Source organism: Rhinopithecus roxellana, chromosome 10 (genome assembly GCF_007565055.1).
Source record: "Rhinopithecus roxellana isolate Shanxi Qingling chromosome 10, ASM756505v1, whole genome shotgun sequence".
NCBI classification, from domain to species: domain Eukaryota; kingdom Metazoa; phylum Chordata; class Mammalia; order Primates; family Cercopithecidae; genus Rhinopithecus; species Rhinopithecus roxellana.
Genome location: NC_044558.1, coordinates 9,573,628 through 9,594,922, shown reverse-complemented (window position 1 = coordinate 9,594,922; position 21,295 = coordinate 9,573,628). Strand labels below are relative to the sequence as shown.

Sequence of the window (21,295 nt, the reverse complement as noted above, 5' to 3'; positions counted from 1 at the left end):
AGGGATAGAGGAAACAGGAGAGATGCCAAGTAATGGTGAAGGAGAATCACGGGATCAGAAACAGCCGGTGTAGAAAGCAACCGATCCAGATTGGGAGAGATGTAACTCAAAAGACCGGCATGTTGGGGATTTGTGTTCCACTATTTGAAAATATAAAGCCATTCTTAGCCCATGGTCATACAAAAACAGGCTGCAGGTCAGTTTTCTGACCCCTGATCTAGTCAATAAAAAAGAAACAGGCTGAACTGACACTAATTCCTGGAAAGAAGGAAGGAAGGAGGGAAGAAGGCAGGAAGGAAAAAAAGAAGAAAGGGGCCAGGCGTGGTGTCTCACCCTTGTAATCCCAGCACTTTGAAAGGCCAAGGTGGGTTGATCATGTGAGGTCAGGAGTTTGAGACCAACCTGGGTAACCTGGTGAAACCCCATCTCTACTAAAAATACAAAAATTAGCCGGGCATGGTAGTGCACCCCTGTAGTCCCAACTACTCGAGAGGCTGAGGCAGGAGAAACACATGAACCGAGGAGTCAGAGGTTGCAGTGAGCCTTGATGGTACCACTGCACTCCAGCCTGGGTGACAGCAAGACTCAGTCTCAACAAAAAAAAAAAAAAAAAAAAAAAAAAAAAAAAAAAAAAAAGAAGAAGAAGAAGAAGTAAAGGAAGAAGGGAGAAGGAAAGAAAGAGGCTAGGTAGAAGGTGTGACCCTGGTATTGATAAAGAGATAGGGGAGTGGTCAAAGGCATTTCTCTACATCATACTGTAAGGGAAATTCCTGGGTGAGCCCACAGAAACGACAGGTTAATCCAAATTATAAACTGAGTAATCTCATTGTAGAGCCTCTGCATACATCCAGGATACCTAGTTATCCAGTGGTCTTCCTGGCCAGATTGCAAAAGCTTTCGCTGCTCTAGGTCTTCCTCACTGTAGTCCCTGTCATCAGGGTTTCCATAGCACTCAACTCATTCTCCAAGCTTTGACTCCAGTATTCTTCAGCATACATCATCAATCATCTTCCCTCTGCCTTGACATGGTGCTTGGCACTGTGACACTTGACACAATGTTAAGTGCCTTGACACATATTGCTACTGCCCAAATAAGACTTACTTCAAGTGGATATACATTAGATATCTGCTGGAAAAATGAAGAAGAGTAAGACAGCAACCTTCCCTTCCCTTCAAGAATTCTCTTCAAGAACAAGGATTTTCTCCATATAACAAGAATGTGATTGCAAATTAGCTTCACAAAAAGAGTAATTTGGCAGAGCTCTAATCCCCACTGGCCTCTCCAAAAAGCCACAAATAAAATAGCCTTTGATATAGACAATAAATTATAAATATCAGTAGAAGCTTCCTTAGAATCTATCTTGATGATAGATATTGACTTTTTTATTTTTATGTTATTTCCATTGCATTATGTGACAAAATATTTCACATTAATCTAACCCTCAGTCTGTTTTCTTATCACTATATGCAGTATTTGCCTTCTCTAAAATTTTATAAATGTGGAATGATATAGTATAATCTTTTGTGTCTGGCTCCTTGTATTTAGCATAATGCTTTTTTCTTTTTTCTTTTCTTTTTTTTTTTTTTGAGACAATCCCGCTCTTTCACCTAGGCTGGAGTGCACTGGCGTGATCTTAGCTCACTGGAACCTCTGCCTCCCATGTTCAAGCAATTCTTGCGCCTCTGCCTCCAGAGTAGCTGAGATTACAGGTGCCCACCACCATGCCTGGCTCATTTTTGTATTTTCGGTAAAGTGAAATAAAAACGTGTATTTCACCATGTTGGCCAGGCTGGTCTCAAACTCCTGACCTCAAGTGATCCACCCTACTCGGCATCCCAAAGTGCTGGGATTATAAGTGTGAGCCACCACACCCAGCTCTAGTCAGCATAATGCTTTTGAGATTCATATGTGTTGTGATGTGTATTGGTAGGTCTTTTGTTTGTTTGTTTCTCTTTTGTTTTGGCTCACAAACAGAAAAATCTAAAGTAGCTCTTTTTGGTAAGTAGTTTTGCATTGTATGGATGTAAAACAGTTTATCCATTCACCAGTTGGTTGTTTCCAGTTGGGAGATACATACTATGAAAAAAACTCCAATGAACAGTTGCATACAAGTCTTTGTGTGGACATGTTTTCATTTCTTTTGGGGAATTATGTAACAGCGGAATTGCTGGGTCATGTGGTAACTCTGTCTTTCACATAATCAGAAACCAAACTGTTTTCAAAGTATTCATACCACTATGGTTTGTGTCCCCTCCAAAACTCATGTTGGAATTTAATTACCATTGTGACTCTATTAAGAGGTGGGACCAGGCTAGGCATGGTGGCTCACGTCTGTAATCCCAGAACTTTAGGAGGCCAACGTGAGAGGATTGCTTGAGGACAGGAGTTCAAGACCAGCCTGATCAATGTAGTAAGACCCCATCTGTACAAAACATTTAAAAATTAGACAGACATGGTGATACACACCTGTGGTCCTAGCTACTTAGGAGGCTGAGGTGGGAGAATACCTTGAACTCAGGAGGTCAAGGCTGCAGTGAGCCATGATCTATGCCACTGCACCCCAGCCTGGGTAACAGAGCAAGACCTTGACTCTAAAAAAAAAAAAAAAGAGGTGAGAATTTTAAGAGACAGCCCTCATGCCCTCATGAATGGATTAATCTTTTCATGAATTAACAGATTAGTGGGGTTACAGTGGGAAGGAATAAGTTATCTCAAGAGTGGGTTTGCGATAAAATAAATGATTACTTAATAATATGTCTTTTAATATGCCTTGCACTCTTCTTATCCTGTGATGCCTTCACATGTTATGACACAGCAAGAAGGCCCCTGAAGATGCAGCTCCTTGTCCTTGAATCCAAGAACTTCCCAGTTTCCAGAACTTTACCAAATACATTTTGGCTGTGTGTGGTGGCTCACACCGGTAATCCCAACACTTTGGGAGACCAAGGTGGGTGGATCACTTGAGATCAGGAGTTCAAGACCAGCCTGGCCAAATGGTGAAACGCTGTCTCTACTAAAAATACAAAATTTAGCCAGGCGTGGTGGTGACTGTAGTCCCAGCTACTTGGGAGGCTGAGGCAGAAGAATCCCTTGAACCCAGGAGGTGGAGGTTGCAGTGAACTGAGATTGAGCCACTGCACTCTAGCCTGGGTGACAGAGTAAGACCCCCCCTCTAAATAAATAAATAAATAAATAAATAAATAAATAAATAAATAAATAAATTTTGTTTTATTATAATTTACCCACTCTGGGGTATTCTATGATAGCATCAGAAAATGGACTAAGGAATATCGTTTTCATTCTTGCCAGCAATGTTCCTGATGCTCCAAATTCTCTTCCACACCTGATATTGTTAGTCTTTTTAGTTTAAGTCATTTTAGTGGGTATGAAATATAGTTTTTATTTTTTATTATTATATTTCCATAAGTTATTGGGGTACAGGTGGTATTTGGGGGTGTGAAGTATATTTCCTTATGGTTTTAATTCACATTTCCCCAATGACCAAGTGATGCTGAGCATCATTTCATGGTTTTTTTTGCCATTCATATAACTTATTTGGTAAAATGTATGTTCACATTTCTCTCTTGTTGTTCATCATTCTTGCCAGATTTGGTGTAATCTTTTAAAATAACTGGTTTGTTCCTTTTACTTTGGATTTATTTTCTGTTTTTCTGACTTATTATAAATGATTATTTAATAATATGTCTTTTAAGTTTATAAATTTATTTCTTGTTTGTTTTTGTTTTTGTTTGAGACAGAGTCTCACTCTGTCGCCCAGGCTGGAGTGCAGTGGCGTGATCTCAGCTTACTGCAAGCTCCGCCTCCCGGGTTCAAGCAATTCTCCTGCCTCAGCCTCCCGAGTAGCTGGGATTGCAGGCACCTGCCACCACACCCAGCTAATTTTTGTATTTTTTAGTAGAGATGGGGTTTTGCCATGTTGGCCACGCTGGTCTCGAACTCCTGACCTCAGGTGATCCACCCACCTCGGCCTCCCAGAGTGCTGGGATTACAGGCGTAAGCCACTGCGCCCGGCCAAGTTTATACATTTCTTTCTACACACTACTTAGCTTACTTTTTTTTTTTTTAATTGAGACGGAGGCTCGCTCTTTCGCCCAGGCTGGATTGCAGTAGACCCATCTCTGCTCACTGCAAACTCCGCTTCTGCAAGCTCCACCTCCCAGGTTCACGCCATTCTCCTGCCTGAGCCTCCCAAGTAACTGGGACTACAGGTGCCCGCCACCACACCCAGCTAATTTTTTGTCTTTTTAGTAGAAACAGGGTTTCACCGTGTGAGCCGGGATGGTCTCAATCTCCTGACTTCATGATCCGCCTGCCTCGGCCTCCCAAAGTGCTGGGATTACAGGCGTGAGCCACCATGCCTGGTTGTCATCTATAATACTTATTATTACATTTAAAATGTTTAATTTGTGTCTTTCTTATTTCGTAGCACATAAAGGAAATTTTTTAGCTATTTTTTTATTGTCTTATTTGTAGCTTAATAGCATTATACATAGGCATATCTTATTTTATTGCATTTCACTTTATCATGCTTCCTAGATTGTATTTTTTTACAAATCGAAGGTTTGTGGCAACCTTGTGTTGAGCAAGTATATCAGTGCCATTTTTCCAACAGCATGTGCTCACTTGTGTGTCTCTGTGTCAGCATTTTTTACTGATAAACTATTTTTAAAATAAGATATATTTTAAAACTAAGGTATATTTTTAGACATAATGCCATTGCACACTAAATAGACTACATTATAGTTTAAAAATAACTTTATGTACTAGGAAACCAAAAAATTTTGTGTGACTTACTTTACTGTGATATTTGCTTTATTGCAATGATCTGGGACTGAACCTACAATATCTCTCACATGTGCCTATAGTCAGAGAGTGTCCGCATTTTAATTCTGTCAATTTTCTTGAGATTTGATTTACAGCCAATCTGTCTTCAACTAATAAAAATTTTATGTGTGCTTAAAGAGAATGTGATTTTTGCAGTTGTTAGTACAGTGTTCTATGCTTCTGCCATAGTAAATATGGTAAATCATGTATATCAGATCTACTTGATGAACATTTTCTGTCAATTATTAATTTTCAAATCCTCCAATATGATTGAATATAAATTCGTCTGTTTCTTCTTCTTTTTGTTTTTTTTGGAGATAGAGTCTCACTCTGTCGCCAGGCTGGAGTGCAGTGGCGCTATCTCGGTTCACCACAACCTCCGCTTCCCGAGTTCAAGCGATTCTCCTGCCTTAACCTTTTGAGTAGCTGGGATTACAGGCATCTGCCACCACGCCCAGCTAAATTTTGTATTTTTAGTAGATACGGAATTTCCCTATGTTTGTCAGACTGATCTTGAGCTCCCGACCTCAGGTGATCTGCCCGCCTCAGCCTCCCAAAGTGTTGGGATTACGAACCTGAACCATCATACCCAGCCTGTTTCTTCTTGTGATGTTTTTGCTGTATATGTTTTTTTCAGTCTATGTTTATATGTTTACAACCTATGTCTATATGTTTATAACCTATGTACATATGTTAATAAACCATGTATGTATGCTATGTGCATACGTTTCAGCCTATGTACATAGGTATGTTCTATGTACATAGAAAAGAAACCCACATACAGACATAAAATGATGAAATTTCAGAACAATGACAAAGAACGATTATAAAAGAGCAGAAGAGAAAGGAGATTATCTTTTTTTTTCTTTTTGAGACAGTCTCATTCTGTCACCCAGGTTGGAATGCAATGGCCAGATCTCGGCTCACTGCAACCTCCGCCTACTGGGTTCCAGTGATTCTCCCTGCCTCAGCCTCCCAAGTAGCTGGGATTACAGGCACCCACCACCACGTCCAGTTACTTTTTTTTGTATTTTTAGTAGAGACACGGTTTCACCATATTGGCCACGCTGGTCTCGAACTCCTGACTTCAGGTGATCCACCCACCTTGGCCTCCCAAAGTGATGGGATTTTAGACGTGAGCTACCATGCCGGCCAGGAGATCATCTTGCAAGAAGCAGAGTTAGTGACAGCTGGCTTAAAGACAATATAAGCTACGAGACAGTGAAATGTTATCTTCAAAGTGCTAAGGAAAAGCAACTGAAAATTTGGAATTCTAAATCCAGTTAATTTTTTTTTTTTGAGACAGAGTCTCACTTTGTCACCCAGGCTGGAATGCAGTGGCTGGATCTCGGCTCACTGCAACCTCCACCTCCCAGGTTCAAGTGATTCTCCTGCCTCAGCCTCCCGAGTAGCTGGGATTACAGGCATGCACCACGATGCCCGGGTAAGTTTTGTATTTTTTGTACAGACGGGGTTTCACCAAATTGGCCAGGCTGGTCTTGAACTCCTGACCTCGTGATCTGCCCGCCTTGGCCTCCCAAAATATTGGGATTACAGGCGTGAGCCACCTCGCCCGGCCCTAAAATTTTTTTTAATGAAGACAAAATAAAATTGTTTTCAGACAAATAAAACTCACTCTTTCGCCAGCAAACCCTTACTATAGGAAAATCTAAAATATATATTTTAGCTAGAAGGAAACTGATCCTAAATGAAGCTACAAGAAGAAACAACATGTAAAAAGATTTTGGGTAAGTATAAAATATTAACTGTAAAACAATGATAATGTTTAGTAATGTTTAAATTTGAAAGAAAAAAGATAATGTTAAAATATATGACAGGTCTGTGTTCTGGAGGAGATAAAGAAATAGCTTAACTTTTTAATTTAAGTAATCACAATGCAGCTTATAGGGTAACAACAACAAAAAATTCAACCCAAAAAACAAAAAGCAAGAAAAACACCTCAAACCCAAATAGCGTATTTAACTTCCAAACTAGCAAGGAAGAATATAATTAATACCAAAAAAAGTCAAAAAAAAAAAAAAAAAAAAAAAAAGGAAGGCCAGGCATGGTGGCTCATGCCTGTAATCTGAGCACTTTGAGAGGCCGAGGCTGGCAGATCACTTGAGGACAGGAGTTTGAGACCAGCCTGGCCAATATGGCAAAATCCCGTCTTTACTAAAAATACAAAAACTAGCTGGGGATGATGGTACACGCCTGTAATCCCAGCTACTCAGGAGGCTGAGGCGGGAGGATCACTTGAGCCAGGGAGGCAGAGGTTGCAGTGAGCCGAGATCACACGATAGCTCTCCAGGCTGGGCGATAGAACGAGACTCTCTCAAAGAAAATAAGAATGGGGGGTGAAAGATACTATAAACTAGGGCAACAGATTTTTTCAGACTAATTTCATTAAAGGTGAATAAACTAAATGCTTTAGTAGTTGTCTCAGTCAATTTTGGCTGCTGTAACAAATATATCATAGGCAGAGTACTTAAATAACAGAAATTTATTTCTCACAGTTACAGACACTGGCCGTTTTGGGTTTTTTTTCTGTTTCTTTTTCTTTTTTAGAAACGGGTCTTACTGTCACCCAGGCTGGAGTGCAAGTGGCATGATCATAGCTCACGGCAGCCTTGAACTCCCGGGCTCAAGTGATCCTCCCACCTCAGCCTCCTAGTAGCTGGGACTACAGGCACACACCACTGCAACCAGCTAATTTTAAAACCTTTTTTTTTTTTTTTTTTTTTTTTGAGACAGAGTCTTGCTCTGTCACCCAGGCTGGAGTGCAGCTGCAAGATCTTGGCTCACTGAGACCTCCACCTCCTGGGTTCAAGAGATTCTCCTGCCTCAGCCTCCCAAGTAGATGGGACTATAGATACATGCCATCACTCCAGGCTAATTTTTGTATTTTTAGTAGAGACAGAGTTTCACCATATTGACCAGGCTGGTCTCTAATTCCTGACCTCATGATCCGCCTACCTCAGCCTCCCAAAGTGCTGGGATTACAGGTGTGAGCTACCGCACTGAGTCTTAAAACTTTTTTTGTGGAGACGGGGTTTCACTATAGCCCAGGCTGGACTCAAACTCTTAGCCTCAAGTGATTCTCTTGCCTTGGCCTCCTAAAGCTGGTATTTCAGGCATGAGTCACTACACCTAACTGAGCGTAGGTGTTCGAGATCAGGGTATCAGCATGATTGCCTGCTTGGTTAGGGCCTTCTTCCTAGCTTTGTGGGTGGCCATCCTCTTTCTGTGTCCTCACATGATGGAGGGAGGAGGGCTGAAGAGAAAGTCGCTGTATCTCTTCTTACAAGGCCTTTAATCCCATCATGAGGGCTTCACCCCCATGACCGAATTATCTCATAATACCACCACCTTGGGGTTTAAGATTTCAATCTATGAACTTGGCAGGGGACACAAAGGATCAGTTTACAGCAGTAAAAACAAAGATAGATTGAACATTTTAAATGCATTTTACAGGCTACTTGAAAGACTTTAGCAGTCTCAGACCTCCACTTAGGTATTAGTTGTCTTAGTCTTTCAACCTTAGGAAGGTTGAAAATAAATAATAGCCAAAAAATAATAGAATAGGGCTGGGCACAGTGGCTCACACCTGTAATCCCAGCACTTTGGGAGGGTGAGGCAGGCAGATCACCTGAGGTCAGGAGTTTGAGACCAGCCTGGCCAACATGGTGAATCCCCATCTCTACCAGAAATACAAAAAATTAGCCAGTTATGGTGGCAGGCGCCTTTAATCCCAGCTACACGGGAGGCTGAGGCAGAAGAATCACTTGAACCCAGGAGGAAGAAGTTGTAGTGAGCCAAGATCGTGCCACTGCACTCCAGCCTGGGTGACAGAGCAAGACTCCGTCTCAGGGAAAAACAAAAAAATAGAATAGAAAGTAAGCAGGCTGGGCGTGGTGGCTCACCCCTGCAATCCTAGCACTTTGGGAGGCCAAGGTGGGCGGATCACAAGGTCAGGAGTTCAAGACCAGTCTGGCCAACATAATGAAATCCCATCTCTACTAAAAATACAAAAAATTAGCAAGGTGTAGTGGTGTGTGCCTGTAAAAAGCCACTCAGGAGGCTGAGGCAGGAGAATCTCGTGAATCCGGGAGCCCGGGGGGACAATGAGAGAAGCTGTCTGAAAGAAAAACAAACAAAAAAAGAAGTAAGTATATGGAAAAGACATGCCAAACCAAAGAAAAAAAAAAACCAGCATACAGAAAACAATATAGTTCAAGACAAATCGCATTGTTAGAAACACACAGGGCCACTATGACAGCAGTAAGTGAGAGAAGAACGTAAGACAGTTACTGCACCCTTATTACTTTATAATTCAATCATTAAAACATGGTGGTATATGTTATTGTAATTCACATCTGATAACTATTGAGGTGCGTTTTTTTAAAATGTTTATTAGACTTCTTCAATTTCTTACCTGAATTGTCTCTTTTATTCTTTCCCCACCCACCCCCCAACCCCCACAAATAGGACTTTTTCTTTGTCTCTATTAAAAGTCTAAACTTTAAATAGATTCTTGGACTGACAACTCATAGCCATCAGCTCGTTCAACTTTACCACCTGTTTTGTTCCCAGGGGCTTTTCCAGAACTAACTTCACCTTGAAGTTCCATGAGTTTTCCTAATTTAAACTTGGGCTGCTTCTGCATTTTTACTTTTCTAATGAAGACATCATGAAGAGCATAAATAGACTGGCAAGCCTTTTCTACGACTTTTCCAGTGCTGTTTGGAATCACTTTATTGACCACTTCTTTCAAGTCATTTTGTCTGCACCTCTCAGGTTATGATTTCCATCATCTTCTTCCAGATCTGGTGGACCTGTTGGCGCTGAGCATAAGAGGTCTTCCATATCTGAATGTTGCATTTTTTAGTAAAACCAACACAGAACAGACGAAGTAAGTAACCACTGGAAGTCTTGACATCAACATGAGCTTCAATCATGGTCTGCCATTTTTTCACCATGGAATACATTTTGTCATGGGTAAGATTCATGCCATGAAAGTTAGTTCAGCAGTTTTTGCCCTAGAAATCTTCAGTAATCAGCTTGAATTTTCTAAATGTTAACTTCATCATTTGGCAAATCAGCAAGACTCACTTCAAACACACAACCCTTGAGACCATCTGATGCAATTTTGGTTCCTTGGGTCCTGGTGACTAGCATCTTTCCAATATTTCTTCTTTTTGAGACGGAGTCTCACTCTGTCACCCAGGCTGGAGTGCAGTGGCACGATCTTGGCTCACTGCAGCCTCCACCTCCTGGGTTCAAGCTATTCTTCTGCCTTAACCTCCCGAGTAGCTGGGACTACAGGCGCCCACCACCACACCCAGCTAGTTTTTTTTTTTTTTTTGAGACAGAGTCTCACCTGTTGCCCAGGCTGGAGTACAATGGTGCGATCTTGGCTCACTGCAACCTCTGCCTCCTGGGTTCAAGTGATTATCCTGCCTCAGCCTCTTGAGTAGCTGGGATTACAGGCGTGTGCCACCACGCTTGACTAATTTTTGTATTTTCAGTAGAGACGGGGTTTCACCACGTTGGTCAGGCTTGCCTCAAACTCCTGACCTTGTGATCCGCCCGCCTTGGCCTCCCAAAGTGCTGGGATTACAGGTGTGAGCCACCATCCCCAGCCCCCAATATTTCTTATATTGAATATAGCAGATGCTTTTACATCACACTAATCTTCCTTAGGAAATGGATCAACCACTTTCTTCTTGGCTCCCTTTCTGCCACCTTTGGTGCTTGTTCTCGCCAGCCACTATGGTGCTACTCAGACAGCCAAAAGGGCTCTTTCATTTTTTTTATTATCTCTCATTAGCATGATTGTCAAAGAAAAATAAGAATGGAGGCCATTGATAAGATACACCCCAAGGCCAATCACCCATAACCAAGTAACCAAACTTTAAGTCATCCCTATTTCCCCCAAAGGCTAGCTCTAATCATAAAACATAAAACATAAGTTTTACATTCTTATCAGCATGAATCAGTAAAATTAAATCAATCAGCTCTAGACAAATCAGCTTGAACTCACAGAAATATTAATGTATAACAGCCAATCCTGACACAGGTCAACATATTCCTCCTTTATGCTGTATAAACTGCTGTAACTCCTGTAAAATGGATTTCTTACCACTTGGTTTGACATCTCCAGGATCTTGTTCTATACCTGATCTGACTTTATTTTTAACATAGCCAAATTTTGTTCAAATGGCTTTTTCCTTCTTCTTTTTTATTCTTTTGTCCCGTCTCTGCCTTCCTCTTCCCCTCTCACTCCTCTTCTCTCTTTCTTTCTCCTTATTTATTTTTCTCTCTCTCATGAGTGAAGGGATAAAAATAAAACTACTGAGATAAAATATTTTTTCAAGGCTTTAAGTTGGTATCATTTATTTCAGTAAACCCTTACCAGCATTAATCTTTTTTTAAAAAGAAAAATGTATCTAAATATTTCAATCTGCATTTATATGATTACTTGAAAGATTGAACATTTCCTCATTTTTCAAGACATTTGCATTTCCTCCTTTGTGGATTGTTGTCTCATGCCCTTTGCACATGTATCTAATGACATCTTTGCTTATTTTTATCTGCCTCTGTAAGAGGAGACGTCTACCTCTCAATATCTGAAATTAAAAGGATAAATATTTATGACTTACTTATTAAAGGAAAACTATATTCATCAGGCATAATATCCTTAAGGAAAACAAACTCCTGATCTTATGAGGTTTGTGGGAAGCATTTGTCCAGTGGTTGTTGACAGAGCAGGAGCATCACCATCTTGGACAAACACTACCATTTTAAGTTCCCCTTGATTAAAAACCACCTAAATCCAGCCCCCAAAACATCAGCCTGATGGCTAATGTCAGCATGACCATAAACCACAAATGACACCTCCAACCAGAAACATTGCAACCCCGAGATAACCTCCCCTCTGACCAGCAACATGCCAGCCCTGAGATAAACCCCCCTCTGACCAGAAACATCCTAACCCCACAATAAAACTCTCCTCCACCCAGAAACATTCCAAACCTGTGATAAGCTCTCCCTTCCTAAACCCTTAAATACCCTTAGTCTATAAGAGAGAAGGCTCTTGACCTAAACCAGCCAGAATCCCCTCTCAGGTTTATTCTCCAAAATAAACCTGTCTTTGACTGTTGAGCTGCTTTTCATGTTTCTGTCTTCTTTTTTCAATCCTTACATTTGGTGTCAAAACCTGGAATGGGTGTTGGGAGCAGAGGCTCTCTTGCAACCTAGGAAGCACTGGGCAATGGCAGCTCATCCCAGGATAACTCCTGGATCCTGAGGATCTCTGGCCACCTGCCTTGTCTTTTCTCTCTCTTCACTTTTCAAGCAATTTGCATGAGGAGGACAACTAATCTGAAGGGGACTGTGAGGCTTGGGCTGGGGCTACTCTCTGGTGGGTTCTCAAAACCCTCAGGTCTCAGGAATCCACCTCTAACCACCTGCAACAGGTACTTCGCTCTCTAGCCCTTGTCCCCTGTTCCTCCCTCTTCTCTCTCTCTCTCTCTCCTTCACATGGCTCCAGTCTGGGTGACCCTCTGCCAATTCTAACCAGAACACCCAACATCAGACACTAATCCAGCCAACTGATAAGATTTGCCTTCCCTGACTTTCTTGCAGTACCTGGGAAAGTCAGGTCTGCCGTTCCAGTGCTCAGAGGCCCAGTGGGACTAAGTTGGAAGAAATCTTGGGGACCCCCAGTCTCCTCAGCTTTACCCTTCTCTTTGTAAAGAGGATTCTGGGTCTCTGTCTTTTGTCTGTGGAGGCCTAGAACAAAAACAGGCACCCTTGGCTTCCTCTTACCAGTCTACATGGTGCCAAACAATCTCACATTCCTACGTCCTCCCCACTGGGGTGTCTCCTTCACAACCTTGCCAAACTTAGCTTACAGGGAGACCTAAAGCCAAAACGTTTAGTTTTTTATTGCAACACAGCCTGACCCCAGTACAAATTAGATAATGACAGGCGATGGTCCAAAAACAGCACTTTTGACTTTCAAATTCTCAGGGACCTTGACACCTTTATCACCAGGAATGGCAAATAGCAAGAGGTTCCCTATACTCAGTCTTTCTTCTACCTTAAATCCCAACCCTCCCCACGTCAAGCTTGCAACCCTCACGAAATCCTTCTTCTTAATGAAAACCCTCCCCAGCTCTCTCCTTTCTCCAAAACCCCTTCCTCTGAAACCCCTTTTGATCCTGCAGATGAACCCCCTCTGTACTCTCAGCCCTCTGCATCTGTTCCTTGCCTGTCCACCCCTTTGGCCCCTCCTGCCCCAAGCCTTTAGCCCCAAACCCCGCCCCTCCTCCTTCTCCACCCATTACCCATTCAAAAACTACTCCAACCAGTCAAACCACATCTGCCATTCTCCCTCTCCAGTAAGTGGCTGGAGCTGAAGTCATTGCTCATGTTCATGTCCATTTCTCCATGTCTGACTTGTCACAGATCGAACAGCACCTGGATCTTTCTCTGAAAATTCATCTCATTATTGCAAGGAATTCATGAACATAATCCAATCCTTTAATTTAACTTGGCATGACATTTATATCATTCTAACCTCCACCCTCATTCCTGACGAAAAATAGCACATCCGGCATTCAGCTGAAACACACACAGATGAACTCCATAATCAAGCCCCTATACAAAATCCAGTGGCCAATGATGCAGTCCCCCATAGAGACCCAGATTGGACTTACCAACAGGGAGACAATGGTCTCCAATCAGGTGAAGAGACCGCATGATTACCTGTCTTCTCGTAGGCCTGGACAAAAATGCTCATAAGGCAGTTAGTGATGAAAAACTCAGAAATTACACAAGAGCTCCAGGAAAATCCTGCCCTTTTCTTATCATGCCTCACTGAAGCTATGCTAAAATATACCAATTTAGACCCAGAATCTAAAGAAGGTCAAACTTTTCTCCACCTCCAATTTGTTTCCCAATCTGCCCCAGATAGCCAGAAAAAATTACAAAAATTAGAGGAGGGTCCCCAGACACCCCAGCAGGACCTCCTAAATGTGGCCCTCTGTATCTTTAACAACAAAGATGAGGAACACAAATTTTTTATTTTTTATTTTTTATTTTATTTTTTATTTATTTATTTATTTTTGAGATGGAGTCTCACTCTGTCGCCCAAGCTGGAGTGCAGTGGTCAGATCTCAGCTCACTGCAAGCTCCGCCTCCCGGGTTCACGCCATTCTCCTGCCTCAGCCCCCCGAGTAGCTGGGACTACAGGCGCCCACCACCTCGCCCGGCTAGTTTTTTGTATTTTTTAGTAGAGACGGGGTTTCACCGTGTTAGCCAGGATAGTCTCGATCTCCTGACCTTGTGATTTGCCCCTCTCGGCCTCCCAAAGTGCTGGGATTACAGGCTTGAGCCACTGCGCCCGGCCAAGGAACACAAATTTAAAAAGAAACATCTCCATTTAAAATACCAGATGCTAGCCTCTGTTGTCCAAAAGTCAAGTTACACAAAGCCTCCTAATAACCCAAAAGGAAACTCCCTCACCTCTTGGGGAGTCAGTTTCCAATGTGGCAACCCTGGACACTGGGCAAAGACTTGTCCTAACCCCTGGCCTCCCACCAAGCCTTGCCCAACTTGTGGTCTTTGGGGACACAGGAAGATGGACTGCCCCCAATGGGGACACCTTCCCTATTCAGGTGTGGCTCATAATAAAGTTCGCCAATCATCACAGGATCTCTTCACTGTTGGTGCTGACAACTGATGACTGAGGATCCCTGGGATCCTTCACCCTTATATCTAGTGAGTCTACGGAACCCAAGGTAATTGGGACAGTATCCAGGAAGATTATTGCCTTTCTTTTCGATACTGGGACAAGTCTATCTGTATTAACTGAATATCAAGACCCATTAGGATATTCATCCATTTCTGTTGTTGGCAGGAAGGGCATACAAGAAACCCCATAAAACACACTGCCTCTATACTACTCATTTCAGGGAGTCACCCTCACTCACTCTTTCTCGGTCATTCCTCATTGTCCCACTCCTTTACTAGGAAGGGACATCCTACACAAACCGGGAGGAATCATTCATTTATCAACCTACACCAAAGCCACCCTTATTTATTATTATATCAAGAACAGAACCCCTTCTCACACACCCCACATCAAACAGACTTAAATCCCAGATTCCTCAGCCATGTAAATCCCATAGTATGGAACACCAACTCCCCCATTGCAGCTACCCACCACTCTGCAATCCATTTCACTGAAGGATCTTAAGCACTAAATAGTGGTCCCACAATATCCCCTCAACCCTAATGGATTATGGGGACTCAAGCCCATTATCTCCCGAGTTTTGGCTGCCAGTATTTTAATTCCCACCCATTCTCCCCACAATACTCCTATTCTCCCTTAAAAAACTGGATGGCTCCTATAGACTGGTTCAGGATTTGTGACAAATCAACTCTACTATTGTTCTTGTTTGTCCTGTTGTCCCAAAGCCCTATACCCTAGTGTCACGAATTCCTCCCAGCACTAGCCATTTCTCTGTATTAGACCTCAAATATGCCTTTTTTACTATCCCTCTACATCCCTCTTCTCAAAACCTTTTTGGTTTCACTTGGACTCACTCTGACACAGGCTACTCCCAACAACTCACCTGGACTGTCCTCCTCCAGGGGTTTAGGGGCAGCCCTCACTATTTTGGTCAGGTACTTCAGTTGGACCTCTCCCAACTATCTCTGCAACCTAGCATTTTGTTTTAATATGTTGACTATTTATTTATTTGCAGCCTGTCTCTAGAATATTGTATTCAAAACGCCACCAGGTTTTTAAATTTTTTGGCTGAATGTGGGTACAATTAACTTCTCCAAAAGTTTTATATCTAGGATTAATCATAAATACAAATACCCAAGAAATTCTGCTGACATGAAAGCAAGCCATTCAACAAATTCCATTTCCTAAAACAAAAAGGGACTTATTTCTTTCCTCAGATTAGTGGGATATTTCTGATTAAGGGCAGCAAATTTTGCCATTATCTCTAAATCTCTTTATGAACACACAAAAGGAAATTTTTTTATTTTTTATTTTTGGATGTAGTCTCGCTCTGTCACCCAGGATGGAGTGCAGTGGCACAATCTCGGCTCACTGCAAGCTCCGCCTCCTGGGGTCACGCCATTCTCCTGCCTCCTGAGTAGTTGGGACTACAGGCGCCTGCCACCACGCCAGGCTAATTTTTTGTGTGTGTATTTTTAGTAGAGACGGGGCTTCACCATGTTAGCCAGGATGGTCTCAATCTCCTGACCTCATGATCCACCCACTTTAGCCTCCCCAAGTGCTGGGATTACTAGCATAAACCACTGTGCCCAGCCCTACAAAATCTTGATCAACCACTCACTCCCAACCCAGACCTTTATCATGTTTTGTCTCACCTAAAACGTGCTTTATTACAGGCCCCTGCTTTAGGACTTCCAAATCCCCTCAGACCTTTTCACCTATATTTACACAGTTCTCATAATCAGGCCCTTGGACTGTTAGACCAACCCATGGGAGATTCCCTCCAACTAGTGGCATATTTTTCAAAACAACTAGACCCCATTTTAAAAAACTGGCCCCTTTGCTTAAAAACTTTGGCCACAGCCTCTTTAATTGTCCCTGAGGCACGAAAACTCACATTCTACGAACCCCTCTAGGTATTTTCTTCTCACAGTCTATAAGGAATGCTCAGTCATAAGATGCTCACTTCCATCTCATCCTCTCACATGCAAGCCCTACATTCAACCCTCTTTCAACCCTCTATTTCTCTTCATAGATGTTCCCCCACTAATTCTGCTACCAATTTTGGACCCCGACCAACACTCATGCTTCTTTCACCACGTTCTCTCACCTTACTTCCACTAACACAAAGGGAGCCCCAGATTGATGGCAGTGCATCAAAAAATCCTCCCCTCCAAACAGCATATGCCATCACTGGGGGATATTTCCAATTATGGATAGCAAATTTTACCATTTATCATGATGATATCCACTCTCTCCCACCAAGAAGAGTTGTAGAGGTTGCCCTGTTTGCTTTTGGGCACATCCTCCCAACAAACAGAATTAGTTGCCCTAATAAGAGCACTAATCCTAGCAAAAAAAAAAAAGACAAAAACAAACAAACAAAAAAAACAAAAACAAGTTAATATATACACCAACTCTAAATATGCCTATAAAATCATCCATTCCAATGCCCAAATTTGGAGCAAGCTGGGCTATCTCATGGCTAAGGGAACTCCTATCATTAATGGAAAACGAATCCATCATCTACTAAAGGCAGCTCTACTTCCAGAAAAGGATGTAGTTATCCATAGCAAAGGACATCAGTCAGATAAAAGCCATATTTCTTTAGGGAACTGTGAGGCTGACTATTGGGCACACCTCAACCAATCATCCAATTCCTCAATACCTATTTCCCCTCACACAACATTTCCCCTCCTTTTATCCAGAACACCAAATACAACAACCAGTCGTGGCGGGGGCACAATTCAAACCCCCATACTGGTTCATACAAAACAAATTAGTCCTACCTGACTCTGAAAAAACAAGTATTTTACAGGACACCCACAACCTCTTCTACACTAACCATTCCCCTCTACAACATTTCTTAAGTTTCTACATACATAAAACCCCAGATATAAAGGAACAGCTGAAAGCCATTTCCCATTAATGCTCTATTTGCCAGAAAGCTTCACCCAACTCTGACACTAGACCCCCTTCTTTCCCAACCCATCAAGCGAGGGGACACCTTCCAAGACAGGACTGGCAAATTGATTTTACCCATTTGCCCCCAGTAAAAAAGTCTGATTTCTTTTGGTTCCAGTTGATACCTTTTCAGGATGGGTTGAAAGAGCTTCTCTGTCACCTCCAAATTAATAACAGAAATCATCCCCAGGTTCAGGATGTCTCTTTCTCTTCAATCTGATAATGGTCCTGAATTCACTTCTGAAATTACTCAAACACTTGCACAAGCCCTGCAAATCACCTGGAAGCTATGCATCCCCTATTGACCTCAATCTTAGGGAAAGGGTGAAAAAATGAATGGCATTCTAAAAAACACCCTCACCAGGTACTCACTCCAGACACATAAAGACTGGGTTACTCTTTTACCTTTGGCCCTTCTCAAATTTGGTGCTCCCACATAAGCCTTTAATGCCCAGCTCCTTTGAACTCATGTATGGGATATGGGAGACCACTCGACCCTTTTGCTCCACCTCAGGGTCAAGCCCTACCTCTACCAACCCCTCTCATTTCCCCTCTTCCCTTTTTTTTTTTTTTTTTCTTTGAGATCCAGTCTTGCTCTGTCGCCCAGTCTGGAGTGCAGTGGCATGATCTTGGCTCACTGCAAGCTCCGTTTCCTGGGTTCACACCATTCTCCTGCATCAGTCTCCTGAGTAGCAGGGACTACAGGCGCCCACCACGACGCCCGGCTAATTTTTTTGTATTTTTAGTAGAGACAGGGTTTCACCATGCTAGTCAGGATGATCTCAATCTCCTGACCTTGTGATCCACCCGCCTTGGCCTCCCAAAGTGCTGGGAATACAGGCGTGAGCCACCACACCTGGCCTTGTTTGCCTTCTTCTGCATACTATCTGCCATTTCATTTGGGAATATGCTGATGAATACCTGCCACAATCCATTGCCGACTCCTCTAATTGCTTCCTACAGCCAGGAGACTAGGTTCTGGTAAAAGATCTCAGTCCTCCCCTCAATGCTCCCCTCACACTTAAATGGAATGGGTCTTACCAGATCATCTTTTTTTTTTTTTTTTTTTTTTTTTTTTTTTTTTTTTTTTTTGAGACGGAGTCTCACTCTGTCTGCCAGGCTGGAGTGCAGTGGTGTGATCTCTGCTCACTGCAAGCTCCACCTCCCGGGTTCACCCTTCTCCTGCCTCAGCCTCCCAGGTAGCTGGGACCACAGGCACCTGCCACCAGGCCCAGCTAATTTTTTGTATTAGAGACAGGGTTTCACCGTGTTAGCCAGGATGGTCTCAATCTCCTGACCTCATGATCCCCCCGCCTCAGCCTCCCAAAGTGCTGGGATTACAGAAGTAAGCCACCACACCCAGCCTTACCAGATCATCTTTACTACACCCACTGAAGAAGGGGAAGAAAAAAAAAAACAAGTTTCTTGTAATAGCCTAACTCACTCTGAGGCCCCGCAATAGGCAGGGCTCTGGCAGGGCTTTGACACCACTGTCTGCAGAGCCAGGGCCCTCAAGGGATGGGCCCCAGAGCCTCTCCCTCCCATCTTGGAGCATGGGTGAGAAAAATAAGTTTTTCTCCTCTTTCAGCTTCCCCTTCCCCCCTTGCCATTCTCGTAATTATTTTGCAAAGTTTTGTAAGTTCCTGTTTTTCCTTCTGTGCAAGGTCACAAGATATGTTTAGGTTGCACAACTTGTCACTGTTTCACAAACTGCCTTTGTTCTGCTTCCATAAATCTGCTTGCCCACCCTACAGGTTTTGCACCATCAAACTGGCCAACCCCTTTTTGGATGCATGTATAGCCAACTCCCTTTCAGATACATGTATAAAAGTCAAGCCCTGTCTTTGTTCAGGGCTCAGCCTTTACATATTAATCCTCTGGGCTGGTACACACCTAATAAATCCTTCTGTCCCACCCATTGGTCTCTCCTGTCCCTTGATCCCTGCAACACCACAGGAGCAAAACTCCAGGGACTCCTCAGCTGGTTTCATTATACCTCTCTCAAGAAAACAGACTTCTCTTCACTACATACCAAAACAACCAAATCTATAACCCCTTCAGCCTTCTCTTGTGTCTCCACAGAACCCACTTCCCTTTGCCTCACCAAATCCTGGAGGAAATGGAAGAGAAATTTAAATAAGCTGCTATGTCTCTTTCTCTCTCTCAAACTTTCATCGCTTCCCAACCAACCTTGTTACGGACCTTTACTGGTACCATTACAAAACTCCCATTATCCATCCTGATCATCTCCTTACTATTCTATGGGACTTATGGCTTCAAGGAACTTTCCAGGACTTTACTCCTACTCAAATAACTTTTTTCTCCTTTTGCTTGTTTCTTTCAATATAAATTCTGTAATCACATCAACCTCACCAATACAACCACTCCTCACTGCTCTCAAACTGGAACGCTCTATAAACCTTACATAATCCTTCTTGCAGCAAGCTAACTCTTCCTTTGCTCCAGAATCCTGGATGTGCTCATCACTGTCTTCCTCAGCCTATACAGCCCTTCCTACACCCTTTCATGACCTTTTAACAGAAAACATAACCGTAATCTATAAACTCCAAAAAGGAGCTTCCTTTTTTGAAAGAGCTGACACCCTGGTAGGTGATTATCCCACTTCCAGGGCCAATCAAGCCAACAAATCATTTCAAACCTATTACAATTCCCTACAATGCCTCAAGCCCCAAGGCCCTCCCATTGAAGGGCCCATAACTAAACACAAACCGCCCTTTTACAACAAGCCTCACTTTGCTTTTCAGCCTCTGAAGGAAATTTCCCTGTAGGGTCCTTAACACCTAACCAATGCACTATCATTGTTAAACACCCCTCTGACCATCACACTAACCAAGTTGACTATCACATATCACCTGATGCAAATGGAGCATTTCCACAACTGGCTCATTTTACAGCCTCTCCCTCAACCAATGCCTCTGGCCTAATTTGTGCTGTCCCTAGTGCCCACCTTTATCCAAGGCTCAATATCAATGGTGCAACATTTGATTATATTAAATGTATAAAGAATAACTCATCCTATATCTCTACTATAGTAGATGTCTCTCTGGCCTCCTCTTTGTCCACCTGGAATAATGAACCACAAGAAAGAAAAAACACTTCATCTTTAATTCACTTGTTTTCTTTCCATATCTCTGCCTATATTTACAACAAAGACATTATTATTATTATTATTATTATTATTATTATTTTGAGATGCAGTCTCACTCTGTTGCCCAGGCTGGAGTGCAGTGGCATGACCTTGGCTCACTGCAACCTCCACCTCCTGGGTTCAAGCGATTCTCCTTCCTCAGCCTCCCAAGTAGCTGGGACTACAGGTGTGTGCCACCACACCCAGCCTTTTTTTTTTTTTTTGTATTTTTGGTAGAGACAGGGTTCCACCATGTTGGCCAGGATGGTCTTGATCTCTTGACCTTGTGATCTGCCTGCCTCAGCCTCCCAAAGTGCTGGGATTACAGATGTGAGCCACCACACCCAGCCAAGGCTTATTATTCTTATATGGAACCAATACATATCTTGGTCTCCCCACCAACTGTACCGGAACATGTACTCTAGTTTATCTTTCTCCCTTCATTGTACTAGTTCCTCCTAGTCAACCTTTGCCCATTCCATCTGCCCAATATGTTAGGAGGAGGAGGGCAATCCATGTAATTCCCTTGATAGCCACCTTGGGTATAACCTCCAGACTTAGATTGGGAGCAGGCAGA

At 42.8% G+C, this 21,295-nt stretch overlaps 1 long non-coding RNA gene and 1 pseudogene across 1 annotated transcript in view; both read right to left on the bottom strand.

Moving 5' to 3' along the window:
• Positions 1–8,861: 8,861 nt before the first annotated feature.
• LOC115899899 overlaps positions 8,862–21,295 on the bottom strand; it is a 58,883-nt gene continuing 46,449 nt past the window's right edge. Inside the window, exon 3 of the long non-coding RNA XR_004059483.1 lies at positions 8,862–8,984. This is a non-coding gene — a long non-coding RNA (uncharacterized LOC115899899). The remainder of the gene's footprint in view (positions 8,985–21,295) is intronic.
• LOC104668327 lies at positions 9,340–10,117 on the bottom strand (annotated as a pseudogene).